The sequence below is a fragment of the Hyaena hyaena genome, unplaced genomic scaffold, assembly GCF_003009895.1.
Source record: "Hyaena hyaena isolate Hyena2069 unplaced genomic scaffold, ASM300989v1 scaffold_119, whole genome shotgun sequence".
Classification (NCBI taxonomy): domain Eukaryota; kingdom Metazoa; phylum Chordata; class Mammalia; order Carnivora; family Hyaenidae; genus Hyaena; species Hyaena hyaena.
Window position 1 is genome coordinate 289,987 of NW_024080750.1, and position 18,068 is coordinate 308,054.

The 18,068-nt window shown below is 47.1% G+C and overlaps 1 protein-coding gene across 2 annotated transcripts in view; it reads right to left on the reverse strand.

Moving 5' to 3' along the window:
• ZNF831 (zinc finger protein 831) overlaps positions 1–16,555 on the reverse strand; it is a 91,215-nt gene extending 74,660 nt beyond the window's left edge. For both annotated transcript variants that reach the window (XR_005529231.1, XM_039236882.1), the window contains exon 1: positions 16,215–16,555. The gene's annotated coding sequence lies outside the window, so the exon portion shown is untranslated. The remainder of the gene's footprint in view (positions 1–16,214) is intronic.
• Positions 16,556–18,068: the final 1,513 nt, after the last annotated feature.

Sequence of the window (18,068 nt, forward strand, 5' to 3'; positions counted from 1 at the left end):
GCTGAACAAAATAAAAATAATGATTTCAATCTTTTGACAATGGCCCCTAGAGGTAAACTCCATAAACAAGTGCCTGTGCACAATGAGCAGCCTCAAAGCCCACTGGGCTTGTGCTCGCTGCTGAGCACGACGCCAGGGCTGGCCGTGCGTTTCCTACATGTGCACTGAACATACATGTCCCCTACTGCACGTGTTGATTAAACATGGAAAAAGGACACGTTTCAACACCAAAGGAAAAACTGACCAAGGTTGAGGTACTGAGAAATAGTTAGCGGGCTGCAAATACTACAATCCTTCACACCCCGCTATCTCCACAGCCTTTGAAAGCTTTGCTGCCCTTTCCATCAACTTCTGGAGATTTTCTATCTACCCCACAACCCTGAGCGACAGGGTGGCATCAGCGACAGTGAGCTGGTTCCGAGCCCAGCACTCAAGAACTCATGCTTCGGCTCTGCCTTAGCCATGGAACAAGCGCACGCTAGCCGCCTGGTGGACGAGCGGCCATGTGGAGCTGAGAACAAGCCATCCTGGGAGGCCACCTTAGTCGGCCAGTCCCCTGTAACAGAGCCGGCTGCTGCCCACAGGTACATGAGTAAATCCCGCCAAGACGAGACTCACTCGGCTGAGCCCAGCCTAAAATACTGACCCGTAGCATCGTTAGATAAATAAATGGTCATTTTAAGCCACTATGTTTTGGACTGTTCGATAGCAAGAGCTAACTGAATAGTATGCTATCAACTTGGTGCCTTAAAGAATTTGAAGGGTAATTTTGACCAGTGGCGATTTTTGCCTTACCACATCCCTCACAGGCTGTGACCCTCTTTTCCGGGGACACACTGCTGGCAGAGACGACCCCATCAGCCATCGAAAGGGGTCATAATTGATTAGCTCCTCTGGCAATGGCATTGTACTTTGTTTTCTCCAAATACCAAAAGGTCTTGACACACGGTTTCTTCAGCTTTCCTTTGTGAGCCTTTGGTCATCCTCCCAGGCTGACTTAGCATCGACGATGGCCTCTGTGTCTGATCTCTGCCCTCTGTTTTCTCACTCATTTCTTTGAAGGGCCTAGACAGCTCATAAATTAGCATTTTAACCCACAGCAAGATTATCTTCCACTGTTTCTTATGGCAACCCAGCTCAAGTACTCACGTGTTTTGTGACATCCATTTGAGAGCAAAACTGTTTGTTGGAGTGCAAACGAGGCGGCCGGGAGAGAGGCCAGCAGACACACAGGACCCTCGCTGGCCAAGAGAGCTGGCAGCGTGGACCACCACCACACCCCCCCCCCCTCACTGAGAAAACTCTCTGTTCTGCCTGACTGGGTCTCATCAGCTGGACATTGTGCCCAAATGATCAGGACATTCGCACTAACAACGCCCTAGGTTTATTTAGTAAAATATTTCACACAGAAAGTGGTAAAATCAGTGCCGTTCAGGAAGACACCAGAGTACTCCTATTTAGTGTCCACCCACTGAAAATTCATTTCTTCATCCATTCACAGTTTTATGGAGCGCCTACTCCATGTCAGGTACTATTTTGTGTGTTGGTCTCCCTTACCATACACCCCTCTACAGACAGGTAAGAGGGTTCTTTGAAATAAATTATATAGGGGTGCCTGGGGGGCTCAGTCGGTTAAGCGTCCAACTTTGGCTCAGGTCATGATCTCACGGTTCATGGGTTTGAGCCCCGCATCGGGCTCTGTGCTGACAGCTCAGAGCCTGGGGCCTGCTGCAGGTTCTGTCTCCCACTCTCCCTGCCCCTCCCCTGCTCATGCTCTGTTTCTCTGTGTCTCAAAAATAAATAAAAACTATTAAAAATTTTTTAAATTATGTATCAGAAAATGATGAGTGTTATGGAAAAAACAGAGCATAGTAAGGAAGGGGAAGTGTGGGATGAGGGGAGGAGCCAGGCAGGAAGGGAGGGCTGCCTTTTTAAATGGGACGAGCCAGGTGAGCCTCACCTAGGAAGAAGGGATGTGGAAACACAGGAAGTGAGCGATGAAGCGATGGAGTGAGCCACACTGGAAGGTGGGGGGAGGAGTTTTGGGCAGCAGGAACGGCCAGTGCCAAGGTCCTGACGTGGGAACGTGTCTGGCATGCCTGAAGGCACGATATGCTGGGTGAAACGAAATACATTCACAGACACCAACCTGCCCAACTATATTTTGTCATTCTTTCAGGGGAACTCCATTTCCCTGGGCCTTTGTTTCCTCAACTGTGAAAGGGAAAAATATGTAGGTATAAAATCGTAGCTACAGAGGCGCCGTTTTAAGTTAAATGACAGGAGTCCCGTCCTTACTGCTGTCACCATCACTCTCCTCTCCAGCAGATGGAGGAGGGGCAGCTGGACGCTCTCTTGCCTGCCGGGAGAAGGGGATGGCCCCAAAGGGAGGGACCGCTCCCCCGGGCCACCTCCCCTTTTCCACAGATGTGAGGGCGAAGACCACCTTCGCCTGCTCCCACGCACCCCACCGCCAGCTCTCCCCACCGCAGTCTGGCCACACTAGAGGCTGATGGTGACCCCTTGCAGCTCAGAATGCACAGTATAAAAGGGCACAGAACACCACAATTCATGATTGCCTGCAGACTTGAAACAGATTTGTGTTTATAGCATGAAATAACATAATTCGGAATACGGTTCTGGTGATGGTTATTGTTTTATGTAATTATATTAATTAGGCAGGAAAACAGCAAACAGATGCGGTGCTGAATTCAAAGCAGGGTAAGACAGAGAGTCCCGGCTATCGATGGGATTCAGAGGATTACAGGAGTTAACCCCCATTCCACCACCCACTCTGGGAATACAGCACGCGGCTGGGCATCTTGGTACACGTGCACCGTGTGCGCTGGACTGCAACGCACAGATCTGTGTTACAGGGGCCTGCAGGCTCTACTCATCAAAGGCATGTAGATAAGGACATGCAAAGATGACCCTCTGGCTGACAGGCGACGGTGCTCCGCAAACCTCTTCTCCATCTTTCCACAGCGCCAGCCTGCACAGAGTTATGCTTCCTAATTAAGCTACAATTCAGGGGTGCCTGGGTGGCTCAGTCAGTTACACATCTCGGCTCAGGTCACGATCTCAGTTCGTGGGATCGAGTCCTGCACTGGGCTTTGCACTGACAGCATGGAGCCTGCTTGGGATTCTCTGTCTCCCTCTCTCTCTCTCTCTCTGCCCCTCTCCTGCCCACCCTCTCAAAATAAATAAATAAACTTAAGAAAAAAAGTTTAGGGGCTCTTGGGTGGCTCAGTCGGTCAAGCACCTGACCATGGCTTGTGAGTTCGAGCCCCACATGGGCTCTGTGCTGACAACTTAGAGCCTGGAGGTGCTTCAGATTCTGTGTCTCCCTTTCTCTCTGCCCCTCCCAGCCTCAAAATTAAACACTTAAAAATGTTTAATTAAACTACAACCTACATACAGTACTGTTCACCTTTTTAGCGAATGGCTCTGTGACTTTGGATAAGCAGACACAGCTGTGTAGCCATCCACTGAACTGGGGTACAGAAGAACACCTCAACTTCCCGGGGGCCCCACATCTCTTCTGATCAGCCCCTACACCTCCCCCAGGCCGGCAACCAGACCTAGTTCCACCCCTACTGCACTGCCTTTCACAGATGTCACGTAAATGGACTTACAGACTATGTAACTTTTCTAATCTTCCATGATGCCCGAGCTCCATCCGTGTTGCTGCGTGTTGCGTTAGTTCACCCTTGTTACTGCCGGGTAGTACTCCAGTATGCAGACGGGGCGTAATTTAGTTTCTTCCCCTGCTTGCCAGGTGGTATCTGAGGAGGCCTAGGGGACAGTCAGGACACTCACCACTGCCTGACAGCAACAAGGCCACCCTGGCCCCCGGAGCAGTGGAAGGCACGTGGGGAGCAGTAACATGGCATCCTAGCCCTCCCGGGCATTCCTATCTCCCGGGGAGTTATCAGTGATGGGCTGGTGGGGAGCCCATCTATCCCCTCCCCAAGGAGCGACGAGAAGCTCTCCTCTGGGGGTTGAGACTGAGCAAGCAGCTGGGACCTCGGCCCACCCACTCCCCCTGCTGAGCAGTACCAAAGAGAGCCAGCTAAAACAGAAGGCCGAACCAATCCAGGCTCTCATAACACAGCACCCAAAATGTCCAAGTTTCAATCTTAACTCATTTGTCATATCAAGAAATAGGATTTCAAACCAATGGAAATCAGAAAATCCATAGACACCAACACCAGGGTGCAAGAAGTGCTGGAATGATCTGACAAAGACCGTAGAGCAGCCATCGTAAAAATGTTTGAATGAACACTTAGGAATATGCTTAAAACAAATTTTAAGGAGTAGAAAGTTTCAGGAAAAAAAACAACCAAGTGGAAATTTTAGGACTGAAAAATGCTATACCAATTTTGTTTTAACGCTGTGGATGGTGGTGTTAAAGTTCAATACTACCCAAAGCAAGGCCACATTCAATGCAATCCCTATCAAAACAACACCAAGGGCACGGCACCTGCCTGCCTCAGCTTGCTAAGCGTCCTACTTTGGCTCAGGGCATAATCTCATTGTTCATGGGTTCAAGGCCCACACTGGGCTCCACACTGACAGTGCAGAGCTTGCTTGGGATTCTCTCTCTCTCTCCCTCTCCCTCTCTCCCCCCCACCCCTCCCCTACTTGTGCTCTTTCTCAAAATAAAATTAATGTTAAAAAAATAGTAACACCAGCATTTTTCACAGAGCTAGAACAAGCAACCCTAAAATTTGTATGGAACCAGAAAAGATCCCAAATAGCAAAAGTAATGTTGAAAAAGAAAACCAAAGCTGGAGGCATCACAATTCTAGACTGTAAATTGTTATTACAAAGCCATAATCATCAATATGGTATTGGCACAAAAACAGACACATAGCTCAATAGAATAGAATAGAGAACCCGGAAATGGACCCACAAATACATGGCCAACTAATCTTCAACAAAGCAGTTAAAAGTATCCAATGGAAAAAAGACAGTCTCTTCAGCAAATGGTGCTGGGAGAACTGGACAGCGACATGCAGAAGAATGCAACTGGACCACTTTCTTACACAAAAATAAACTCAAAATGGATGAAAGACCTAAGTGTGAGACAGGAAACCATCAAAATCCTACAGGAGACAACAGGCAGTAAGCTCTTTGACCTTAGCCGCAGCAATTTCTTACCTGACATGTCTCTAGAAGCAAGGGAAATAAAAGTGAAAATGAACTATTGGGACCCCATCAAGATAAAAAGCTTCTGCACAGAAAAGGAAACAATCAACAAAACTAAAAGGCAACCAATGGAATAGGAGAAGAAATCTGCAAATGGCATATATCAGATAAAGGATAAGCATCCAAAATTTATAAATTTTGGCACCCACCAAACTGAACACCCGAAATTAAATAAACCAGGGAAGAAATGGGCAGAAGACATAGACACTTTTCCAAAGAAGACATGCAGATGGCTACCAGACACATGAAAAAAGGCTGAACATCACTCATCATCAGGGAAATACAAATCAAAACCACAATAAGATTCCACCTCACACCTGTCAGAATGGCTAAACTTAGCAACTCAGGAACAGATATTGGTGAGGATGTGGAGAAAGGGGAACTCTTTTGCACTGTCAGTGGGAATGCAAACTGGTGCAGCCACTCTGGAAAACAGTATGGAGGTTCCTCAAAAATTTTAAGTAGAATTACCCTACAACTCAGTAATGGCACTACTAGAGATTTATCCAGAGGATACAAAAATGCTGATTCAAAGGGGCACATGCACCCCAATGTTTACAGCAGCACTATCAATAATAGCCAAATTATGGAAAGAGCCCAAATGTCGATCTAATGAATCAATAAAGATGATGTGTGTGTGACACACACACACACACACAATGGAATACTGCCTGGAGATGAAAAGGAATGAAATCTTGTCATTTCCGACAACGCAGATGAAACTAGAGAGTATTATGCTAAGCGAAATAAATCAGATATATGATTTCACTCATATGTGCAATCTGTGAAATACAACAGATGAACACAGGGGAAGGCAAGGAAAAATAAGACAAAAACAGAGAGCCCGGCAAACCAAGAGACTCTTAAATACAGAGAACAAACAGAGTTGCTGGAGGAGAGGTGGGGGGGGGGAGGATGGGTTAACTGGGTGACGGGCATCAAGGAGGGCACTTCTGGGGATGGGCGCTGGGTGTCACATGTAAGCGATGAGTCACTGGGTGCTACTCCTGAAGCCAAGACCACGCTGTATGTTAACTAACTTGAATTTAAAATAAATAATAAAGGATCTCTCGGCTAGCAAGTGCCCCAGAAGCAGCCCCATCTCGGGGTCATGATGGGCAGCAAGATGATATCTGGCAGCAGGGTCGTTCAGGCAGTCAAGCCACATACTCCAGTAATAAGGTTCCCTGACAGAAGAGACAATCCTAAACCCAATGTATCAGAGGTTTTGGGATGAGCAGGAGTTCTGTCTCCCTCTTCTTCAATCTCATAGCATTCGGAGGGATGTAAATCACCTGATTTGCTGATACATCAGGGTCCACCAGGCACTGCAGAAATAATACGAACATTACCTCAGAAGTACAGAAGGAAGCTAGGTCTCAAGAAGAAACTGAACTTAACTAATGCAGAGGTCTGCAATAATCACTGACAACGGGCTGCTGTCTGTCATCAGACAAAAGAATAGTCTTTGCAACAAAGGACTTCTAAAATGGCACATGAGAAATTATACATTAAACAACTTGAATAAATATTCTGTAAAAAAAAAAAAAGGAAATAGAAACTTTAGATGGACACTTGTATCTCTTAATATATGCAATATGGTCACCTTCTCCACAGGCTTACCTAATTGTTTATATACTTTAATTAAAGTATACATTTTTTATTTTAAATAAAATAAATAAAACTCTGTGGATGGTCTCAACAGCAGAATGGAAGGGACACAAAAAGAATCTGCGAATTTGAAGATAAAATAATAGAAATTCCCAGTCTACTACAGAGAAAACACGGGCTGAAAAAAATGAACTGAGCCTCAGGAACCTGTGGGACTAACAAAAAAAAAATAATATTCATGTCATCAGAGTCCTGGTAGGAGGCTGGGCTCAAACAGTACTTAAATAATGGATGAAAACTTCAATTTGGCAAAAAACCTAAACACCTACATATTTGGGAAACCAGTGAATCCCAAACAGGACACAACCAAAGAAATGCTAACCAAAATATATCAGAGTCCGACTTCTGAACTCTAAAGACAAAAGAGAAAAACATCTTGAAAGCGATGAGAAAAAAGTGACACCTTAGGGGGAAAACCATTCTAATGACAGCAAATTTCTCATCAGAAACTTGGAGGCCAGAAGGAAATGGTACACTGTGAAAGGGCTGAAATGAAAGATTGTCAACACAGATTCTATCTCCAGAAAGAAAATAAAATCCTTCTCCAATGAAGGAAAAATCAAGACATCCTCAAGTTAAAGGAAATGAAGATAATGTCACCACAGGTGCATCCTGAAGGAATATGGCTAAAGGACGTTCCGTAAACAGAATGGAAGTAATAAAAGAAGGAAACCTGGAGCATCAAGAAGGAAAAAGATTAATGGAAAGAGTAAAAATACAGGTAAATACAGTAGTTCATTTAGAACTTTTAAGTGATGTTTGATGGTTGAAGCAAAAGTAATATTGTCTGATACAGTTCTAGATGGATGGAGAATCTTTATGATAACCGTAAGTGGGGGAGGGGAGGAAGGTTACACAGTGACACTCGCAGACTGTGATGAACTGCAGGCCTATTCCGTAATACAGAGACCACCCGTAAAATCAATCTGGGGCTATCCAACGGAGTCTGCCTGAACCACGGGCCACACCTGTGATCCCCCTGCAATCTGTACAGGCTCAGATGGGAAACGATGTGTCGGCAGCCTTCTTGACAGAAACTGGGGCCCCGACAGTAAGAGCACAGCCCATCTGAGGCTGGGGGTTCATGGTGGCTGCTCCCTCAGTAAGCCCTACTTCCTCCCACGCAGCCCATGAGCTCTGGAGACCTCTGTCTACACTGGTTCCGAGCTCCCAGTGCACACCGACATCTCCTGCTACCCATCGCCTGCTTCCTGCCTGCACTCCAGGGTATGACTACCCTGGACAAGCTGCAGTCTGGTGAAATCAACCAACTTCTCTGCCGTTCGATGGCAAAACCATAGCTTCTCCAATGAGAAGCCCCTCCAAGTATGCCTTTTCTTGGGCACGCTCTCTCAACCGCAGGGTGCCACACAGAACTTCCTTATACCTTCAAGTTGTCTGTTTACTACAGTTAATCACTCTCATGTTAAACTTCCATAGTGCAACCTACCAGGTTTTCTACCTCCTGATTAGATACAGACTACTACAGACTTCTAGGAGTGGTCCCGGGAGAGAGACCCCTAAAGATGGGATCTAGGGATGGATCTGGTTGTGCTGCTAGACTTGAGTGTGATGCTGAGCTCCTTGCCAATGAGCAATGTGCGGCTTGTAACCCATGACATGCAGCAGCAGCACAATTAATCAAGCTATCATCTGTGGTTGATTGTGATGAAGTGCCTCTGGAGCACGTGCCCTGGGAGCTCAAGTGGCTTCCGCTCTTGCCGTGTGGCAGTAATGATGACTACAAGGGTTGTGGTGTGGGATGAATGTTTCCGAGTGCCCTTGAGTGCTTACAGGGAGAAAATGACAAACTCGGGTCTGTTAACTCCCACCTCGAGTCATGGTCTGATAATCAGGCAGCTTCCATGACAGCCCTGAGAAAATCTCTTATTTCTTGTAGCCACCGGGGCTGACATTGCTGAAAACCAATCACAAAAGGTGATGGTGTGAGTTGCTGAATCAAAACAGCAGTTGAAATCAGTCTTGCCAAGTTTCTCCCATGAAAATCAGGGCACTAATGGCGGGGGTGGGGGTAGAATGAGATCCTGAAACACAGAGTAAGGACATCAAGAAACTGACAATGTTGACATTCAGGTCATTCTGAGCCTCAAGAAACTGTCAATGTTGACATCCAGGTCATTCTGAGCCTCTCTTACCAGTAGCAACAGATATCCCTCCAGCAACCAAGAAGACCCATCTCTATCGGCTTAAAAACCCTGTGATACCCTCACTTGGGGCAGAAACCTTAAAGGGGTTCCTCCTTCTTCTCCAAACCCATCCCAACTACCCCCTGTTGCGAGTAGACCCCCTAACTAGGATCAAGTCTCTCAGCATGACTCGGGCGACAGGTATACACTATAACCTCGGAAGAAAGAGCTTTTCCACCACAAGAGATGGAGGCCCTTGCTAACACATGTTGGCAGAAACGTGGGGAATGTATATGCGGGAGTGGATTCCAAGGCCATTGAGAAATACATTAGTGAGGGGCCACCTGTATCCCTGAAAACCTCTGTGGGCGCTCTTTTTTCTGGCCAAGTATGGCTGGAGGGGATGCCACCCCTGAAATAGGCTCCCTGATTTCACCATGATGTTTGAATCCTGGTATGGCAGAGGCTAAGCGGCAGTGCTTAACTGTCAAAGGAAAAGTGGGGGTGTCAACCACGCAGCAGCAGGGACCTGCTGGCAACCAGAATACTCTGGATCGCAAAGACCGTAGCAGGAGCCGAGTGATCATGGTGTCCTGGGGAGTATACAGGGCCATCAGCCTGCTAAGACACTGCGTGACCCACACAGCGAGGAACACACTGGGTGTGGTGCAAACAACCCGGACTCGAATCACCAAATGGAGAATCACAGCCCTTCATCCAGTTTTCAGACCCAATTCAGTTCACAGACCAGAGGCCCCTGAACGACAGGGCACTGGGTCCTCAGAAAGAGGACCCCACACTATGGCCACCCAGACACACTATGTTCCTCCTAGCCTTCCCCAGAGGGACACCTGCACGCTCTAGAGTGGCTGTAGTTTGAGGAAAAAGTAAATACTTGAACTTTTCAGGGACTACTAGATTCACCAAAGGTGAAGGACCCAGAGCTGGCTGAGGTCCTGCCCTGAGGGCAAGGGAACTCAGAACCCGGCAGCTGAAGAAAGCCACAGACGGGGACTACAAGGTCATGGCCAAATGCAGAAATGAGGACTGGGATAGCTTTGAGTGTGATCTCTCTGCATGCTACGTGGGTGAGTTTGTTTACATATACAAATCCCTCTCTACTTCTTTCTCCCTCCTGGTATTTTTAGATTTTACACATGAGTTATTGAAGGTTAACTTTACAACTTAGGCTTAGAGAATATTCAGGAAGCCCTTGACTAAATTTGAGGAGTAATTACTATAGCCCATGACGGACTCAATGACTGGATGTTCTCATTTGGAAAAAGAGTTAAAACTTCTTCACTTGTAAGGAGGAAAGATGTATCTTGTGAGGCAGAAATATAGTGCCGTTTCATTGTTTTAAGGGAGTCCCAATATGCATCTGGAAGCTGAATGGCCACGGGGACAGACCATGTCAGTTATTAATTGATGGCCTCTCAGCTCTCAATGCACCACGACGTACGCCGTGTGATAAACAACGCGATTCCTTTAAGTGTTTAAAGTGGGCACGATGTTAAGGGAGACTCCAGGAAGGAGAGGCTGCTGGTGGTTTTCAGCAAGGACCAAGGACAAGGTCAGTGGTGTGGGTGTGAGGACATTGCTGGAGCCTACCCCCTGCCAAAGTCCCCAGATGCTACTCCCTCTGCAACCCTGCAGGCTGGGCCCGGTGTAGGCTCTGCGGCCCCACACACAGAAACCCAGGCTCCTTCTCAGCCTGCCTGCAGCCTGCCGACGGCTAGAAGGCCACACGGCTGGAGAGCCCCTGCTGCGTCCTGCGCCCAGCCCGCCTGTGGCTGGGGCATCCACGGAGGACCATGCCACCTCCCACCCATGCGGACCATTAGCTCCAAAGGCCTCTGCTCCCATTGGTGCCCAGATTCCCAGCGTACACTCATGTCTACTGTTGTCCACCACCCGTATGCTGCCTGCACTCTGGAAAGTGGACTACTGTTCAGCCAGCAGCTCCAGGCAAGCTCTACCTCGGCTATGCCAGCCAGCTTCGCCGCTGTTTGAGAGCCAAGCTACAGCTTCTCCAGTGAGGCAGGAACCTCTTCCAAGTTTGTCCTTCCTCTCAATTCTAAAGTACCCCATAAAGTTCCCTTACATCTCACAGCCACCCTCTACAGTTATTATTGCTCCTCCTCACCTTCTCTTGTTTAACCTACGGTGTAATTTCCACTCCCTGATGGGACCCAGAATGCTCCTCCTGGAGAGGTCATCTCCCAGGTCATAACACAAAGCTTAGCAAATTTAAAGAACTGAAATCATACAGACTGTGTTCTCTGCCCAGAATAAAATCAAACTGAAAATCAAGAACAGAAAGGCAACAGGAAAATCTCCAAACGCTTGGAGCAAATCAGCATACCACAAAGTAACCCACATGGTCAAAGAGGAAGTGTCAAGGGTAACATCGACAACAACAAACACCAAATGAATGGCAATGAAAATACGCCATCTCAGAATGTGTGGGACGCAGCTAATGCAGTGCTGAGGGGGAAATGCAGCACGCTAAAGGCTTATGTTAGAAAAAGAGAGCCACAGTGCAATAATCTAAACTCCTACTTCAAAATGCTAGCGAAAGAAAAGCATAATAAACCCAAAGAAGGCAGAAGGAAGGAAATAATAAGGAAAATTGAAGAAATCAATAAAGCTGGAACAGAAAAATAATAAAGGGAATGAATGGAAAAGCTTGTTCTTTCAGAACAATAAGATCAATAAGACTGATCTTCAGAATCTCTACAAAGACTGAGAAAGGAAAAATAAGAGAAGACACAAATTGCCAGCATCAGGAGAGAAGCAGGGCTATTACTACAGACCTGATGGACACAAGGGGAATCTGTGAATAAATGTGATACTCATATGAATATGATAACCTAGATAAAAGGGACAAATTCCTCAAAAAGCACGAACTACCACAATTCACCCAATATGAAATAGATCATTTGCGTGCTCTCTTACTATAAAGCAAACTGTAATTTTAAAACTCCAAGAAAAGAAGTCTCCAGGCCCTGATGGTTTCACTGAAGAATTCCACATGTTTTAAGAAAGAATTAACACCAATTCTGTACAACTTCTTCGAGAAAACAGAAAAGGGGGAAACACCTCCTAATTAATTTCATGAATCTAGGCATTCTCCTGACACCAAAACCAAAGATGTGTGTACAAAAAAGAAAACTATGGAGCAATATTCCTCACAAATGCCGATGTAGAACCCTTTGCAAAAATAGTAGCGAACAGATTTACGACGTGAAAAGAATCATATACCATGGCCAAGGGTCATCCAGGGATGGATCAATGTCACCTACCACATTCACAGGACAAAAGGGAAAAATCACATGATTATATCGACTGCTGCAGAAAAAGCTTTCCGCAAAAGTCAAAACCTACTTGTGATCAAATCTCTAAGAAAGCAGAAATAGAGCGAAAGTTTCTCAATGAAGAGCATCTACAAAACATCTACAGCTGATATTACACTTAATGGTAAAAAAAAAAAATGAAACACTTCCTCCTTAAAATCGGGAATAAGAGAAAGATGTCTCCCTTATCACTCTTATTCAACACAGTACTGCAAGTTCCAGACAGTGTGATAATGCAAGAAAGGAAATAAAAGACACGTGGATAGGAAAAGAAGAATACAACTGTCCTTTCTGCAGATGACATGACTGTCTACACAGAGAACCCCAAGAAATTCCTAGAACTAATAACAGTGAAAGTCTTACAAATCATTTATAAACACCCAAAGAAAAATAAAATGCTTATTAGGTATTAATCTAGTGAAGGTTGTACAGGCCCTATATGCTGAAAAGCACAAAACACAGATGGAAGAACTCAAAGAAAGTGTAAATGTAAAGTGACACTGTGTCCATGGACTGGAAAAATGACCTTAGTAAAGATGTCCATTCTCTCCAGACTACTACACAGGTTTAACTCAGTTCCTATCAAAATCCCGGTAAGATTTCTTGTGGGCGTAGATGAGATTACTCTAAAAGGTAAAGGAACTGGAAAAACTCCATTTGGGAAAAAGATAGTAAGATGGAAAGAATCAAATCAGTCTACCTGATCAGAAACCCTATTACACGGCACAGTAATCAAGACCGTGTTGTGTTAGCGGAAGAACAGACACACGGATCAACAGCACAGAATTTTCCTTAAAAAAGAAAACAGAAATAGACCCACAGAAATATGCCCAACTGATATTGAACAAAGGTTCAAAGGCAATTTAGTGAGGAGTGTGTAACCTTTTCAACAAACGATACTGCAGCAACTGACATCCAAAGGGCACAAAAAAGTAAAGGTCAACCTAAACCTCGTACCTTACTTAGACAAATATTAACTCAAAGCGGGAAACAGACTTGAATGGAAAATGTAAAACCATAAAGCTCTAGGAAAAAGCATGGGAGAAAATCTTCAGGATCACGGGCACAGGAAAGCGTTTACAGACCCAGCACCAAGTGCGTGGGCTGTAGAAGGGAAACTGATCAACTGGCCTCATCAGAATGAAAAGTATTTGCTCTGTGACAGTCTCTCCTTATAAGATGCTGAAAACAGTTCCTACAGACCCACAAGCTCATGAGAAAACACTCAACATTATGAGCCTTAGCCACCAGAGAAATGCAAATTAAAACCACAGTGAGGGACCAGTGCTCACGTTTCAGAATGGTCAGAAGGGGTGACAACATCCAGCGCTGGCGAGGATGTGGAAATTCGGGGATACGTTGGCCATGTGAACAAGGATAGCACAGCCATCCTGGAAAAGAGCTTGGCAGTTTCAAAACCAAAAATCAAAAACAAAAATTAAACATGCAACCACCATTCAATCCCCACTCCTGGGCATTTGTCCTGGAGAAATAAAAAGTTATGTCCACACAAAAGCCCGTACACGAGTGTTCACAGCAGCTTTCTTTGTAAGAGCAAAAACCTGGAATCAGACTAGATGTCCTTCAAAAGATGACTATTCAAACCCGTTGCGGTGCATCCGTAACATAGACTACTATGAGCAGTAAGAGGGGACGAACTAGGAACACACAGAAAGAACAATTGGAATGACTCTTCAGAGAATCACGCTGAGCGAAAAAAGGCATTCCCTGGGGGCGACACACCGTGCGATTCCATTCACTTTTTTTAAATACAATTTATTGTCAAGTTGGCTTACATACAACACCCTCACGTAACACCCTTGAACTGACAAATCGTACAACTGGAGTATAGGCTGGTAGTTACTGGGAGTTAAGGGGAGGAGGGCGGGAGAAAAGGAGCATGACCATGAGGGGCACCTGGCATTTACAGGATGTCACTGCCGGGCAAAAGTGGATGAAAGGTACGTGGGATCATTCCTTACAACCACCTGCGAGTCTACAATGATCTCAAAAGACTAATTTACTAAAATAATGAAGAGTACATAAATAAATAAAAAGAGAACTGAAACAGGAACCACCTCTGCGGTGTGTGAGTCGATGTATTTCATGCGGTACCTGTAGTTTCCCTAAAACTGCGCCCCTAGCTGGGAGCATCACGGGGCTCCCCTGAGAGAAACAGATGCCACACACATCATTTGCTTGACGTGGCCTTCTCCATACTGGCCTCCTTCCCCGCATGCCTTTCTGTTCAAAGGACACGGCACCTCGCTACCAGAGATGGAAGAGCTCAGCGGTGGCTCTGACACAAGGTGGCCCTCCTGACACCGCGGTTAAAGCAAAGCCCCTCACTCGGCTGCAAGCCGGAGCGGAGAGGCTTCCTCCGGATGCCCCAAACGGAAATCCCCAGGTGCGGCCGTGCAAGGACAGCTCGCGTGGCTACAGCACCACATCCAGCAGGCGGCGTGGACGCCGGCACACCCAGAGTCCAGGCGTGTCTTCGAGGCGGCCACTACCGACCAAACCCGTGACTTTGCATCAGCCACCCAGCCTCTCCAAGCCGAGCGTTCCTGATCTAAGAAGTGGGGCTCATGTCTGCTGTTTGAGAAAATCGGACAGCGCGGTAGATGTGATCGGTGTGTGCGTGGCAGGTACTCCGCACGTTAGGTTTTCCCCCTTAATCAAACAGACGTCGCATCCCCTTCCACAAGCTTGGTTCTCTGTACCCATGTGTATGACCTATACCAGGAGAAGGGTCCCTGACTGGTGCCTGTTGGGCTCCTGGGGTGGCCACCAGGCAGTGATCATGTGGGCTCTTCTGGGTGACCCTGCTCACATGGAACCCCCTCCAGGACCGCACCCCTCCCCGGACCTCCCAGCAGAAGTACAATGGAGGAAACACGTCTTCACCCCTTGGCTCCTCAGCATCTGCCCCCCAGCCCCCAAAATCGCTGTAGAACCGCACACTCGCTCTAATTAACCCCAGCCTTGCAACCCTAAATGCCTGCTCAGATCTCTGGGGCAGAAGAATTAGGCACATGATTTTAAACCGGCCCTGACGTTTACTCTGCTTTTCCCAGCCAGCCGACGCTATCGTTCTTCTAGCCTGCATCCTGTCCCTTGCTGCACTTCGGCTGATAACATCTCTGGTTTCATTCTTACAGAAAGATTTGCTACGGGAACAGAGAAGCACGCTACCTCTCAGAACATGGTTCCAGGCCTTATCTGACAGACCCTCCCGCTCTCGGCTATTTTGGACACTGGGAAGCCAAGTATGTGTCCAAATATGTGGTCCAGGGTCCATGGGCCCTTGTAAATCTCATTGAAAAATGCTGCCCTTGGGTGATCGGCAGACTTGCTATAAATAAGATCTGTATCAAATAAATACCTTAATATTTATAGTCTCCTGTATGCTCAGTCTTTCAAACTCTTGGGATCACATAACAACTAATATTTCTAACCCATTCACACCTTCATTTTAATTAGGTCTAGCAATGGGAAAAAACTGCTTACAAAGCCACAAATTTCCTTATAGATTTAGTCTGGGTTTGTTTGTTTGTTTGTTTGTTTAGTCGAACAGGGACTGTGGCCCTGGTTTCTGACAGCCACTATGAACTGCAGTAAATATTTTGACAAATGGCAACAGCGCTGTTAGGCACACAAGAGAATTACTGAACCGGGTCAGACCCAGGTTTATGTAGTATTTCTTCTTAACCGTGGGCTTGAAGATAAATACATCATGAAGAACACAGGGTAAAAAAAAAAAAAAAAAAAAAGGCTTTTTTTTTAGCTGCCATCTTCTCTATGCTCATCCCAGGGGCAGGTCACATACCTTTACAAAGAGTGATGATCTTCAGACAGTGAGGCTCCGACTCAAACACAAGTGACCTGGCCAGAAACTGAGAAGACATCCGTGGCTCCAGAAAAGACGCATGGGCCGGCCACCCCGAGGAGAGAGAGGCTCACGCACACTCCTCCCACTGCGGGTAGGGAGTTGGCGACTCTCTGCTGAGAAGGTGTCTGAGACATCTTGCACCAGTCCCCACTCTGCAGGCAGCATCTCCAAGGACCGAGAGATGCTCCCTGCATCCTAGAAAACAAAGCATGAGAGGATGGCTCCCCCATTGCTTGGCCTTTGAGTCAACTCTGTGTTTAACTGAGAAAAAGCACCATTCTGAGCAGCATGGAGGAGCCTCAAGCAGAGATGAAACTTGGGCTGGCTCCAAAATAGGAAGTACATTATTTTCTATACGTTACTTAATGTCACCGTAGCAGCCCTTAGAAAACAGGAAGAGACAGACAGAGACAGGGGAAAACACAGCCTCAGCTCACATCTAGAAATTGTGACTATTGATCTAACAACCCATAAACAGAGACTGTGCCAGAAATGGAGGTACCCAGCCCACCACATCACAGGTGAGGCTGTTCTGGGCACGCTGGAAAGAATCTGGGCCGGCGTGGCCCTTTTCCTGGGTGCAGGACTGGGGAGAGCATCGGCCAGGCCTCTCCGTGCATGTCTGGAGATTTCCAGGGCCCAGAACGAGCATTTCCACTGCGGGAGATGACAGCAGGAGACCTCACAAGGATCTCGGTGATGCTGTCTCTCTTGACAACTTGGGTATTTTGCTCAACGTGGAACTGCGTTCCTTTTTATTTTTAACGTATTGGAGTAACTGTGATCCTGACGGCCGCGTTTGGGGTCCCCTGATGTTGTGTGCTCACAGTGAGACCCCTGTCCCCCCAAGAGTCTGGAAGGAGCAAACGTGAGAGTGACAGAGAGTGAAAAATACAGTTGCTCCAAGCAGGGGAAGCTGAGAGGCAAGACGGGGAGCGCTACTGGGAAGAAGTGCATTGAGAGGAGAGGGGGGCAGCCTGGATGCAACACTGGCCACACAGGCTGGGGCACGTGAACACCTTCAGGTGAGTTTCTTACTGCTTTGTAGGTGCCATATTTTTTCACTGGTCAGAGGATGCTTCTTTGCCCACTTTGCCATCAGTAATATCCAGCTGGTCATGTATCTAAGACTCACATCCAGCTGGGTTCCTTTCGGGGGTAGTTTCATCTGGCTGAGTGAGCTAGGCTTTGCAAGAACCAAATCGCACAGATTCACGCGGAAACGACCCCCCGTACCCCCAGCACCAAGGAGCAGGCACCTCAACGCGCAGAGGCTACAGGGGACATGCAGGTGAAAATGGGAAAGTGACGGACACAGAGCCAGCTCTACTGCAACTGGCCCACGCGAGCAAGACGGAACTCAGCCTGAGGCCACACCTCAGAATCCCCTGCCCGACCCCAGGAAAGAACCCAGCAAACAAGGAGTAAACACCTGCCTAGCACTGACACCATCTGTTCTGCTTTATCGGTGCTTACACCTCTTCTGTCATTAAATGTTGTAAGAAACCCCCTGGCCACAACAGACATATAAAGAGAGTCTTGCTGGAGCCCAGAGGAAGAGGGTTTCGGGAGGCTTCCTGGAGGAAATGACAGATGAGGGGGGCACCGCAAGACGTGTAAGGGTTTGATGGATAGAAGCCGCAGCAGGAGGCAGGCTGCGAGACGGAAGACCTAGGAATGCTCCTCTGCCCCAACAGAGACAGGGCCCCAGGCAGCCACGGGCGAGCGGGGAGTGGGTGGCCCTAGGAACCCAAGCTGGCTGGAGCCAAGGACACGCCCCAGCTCTCACGC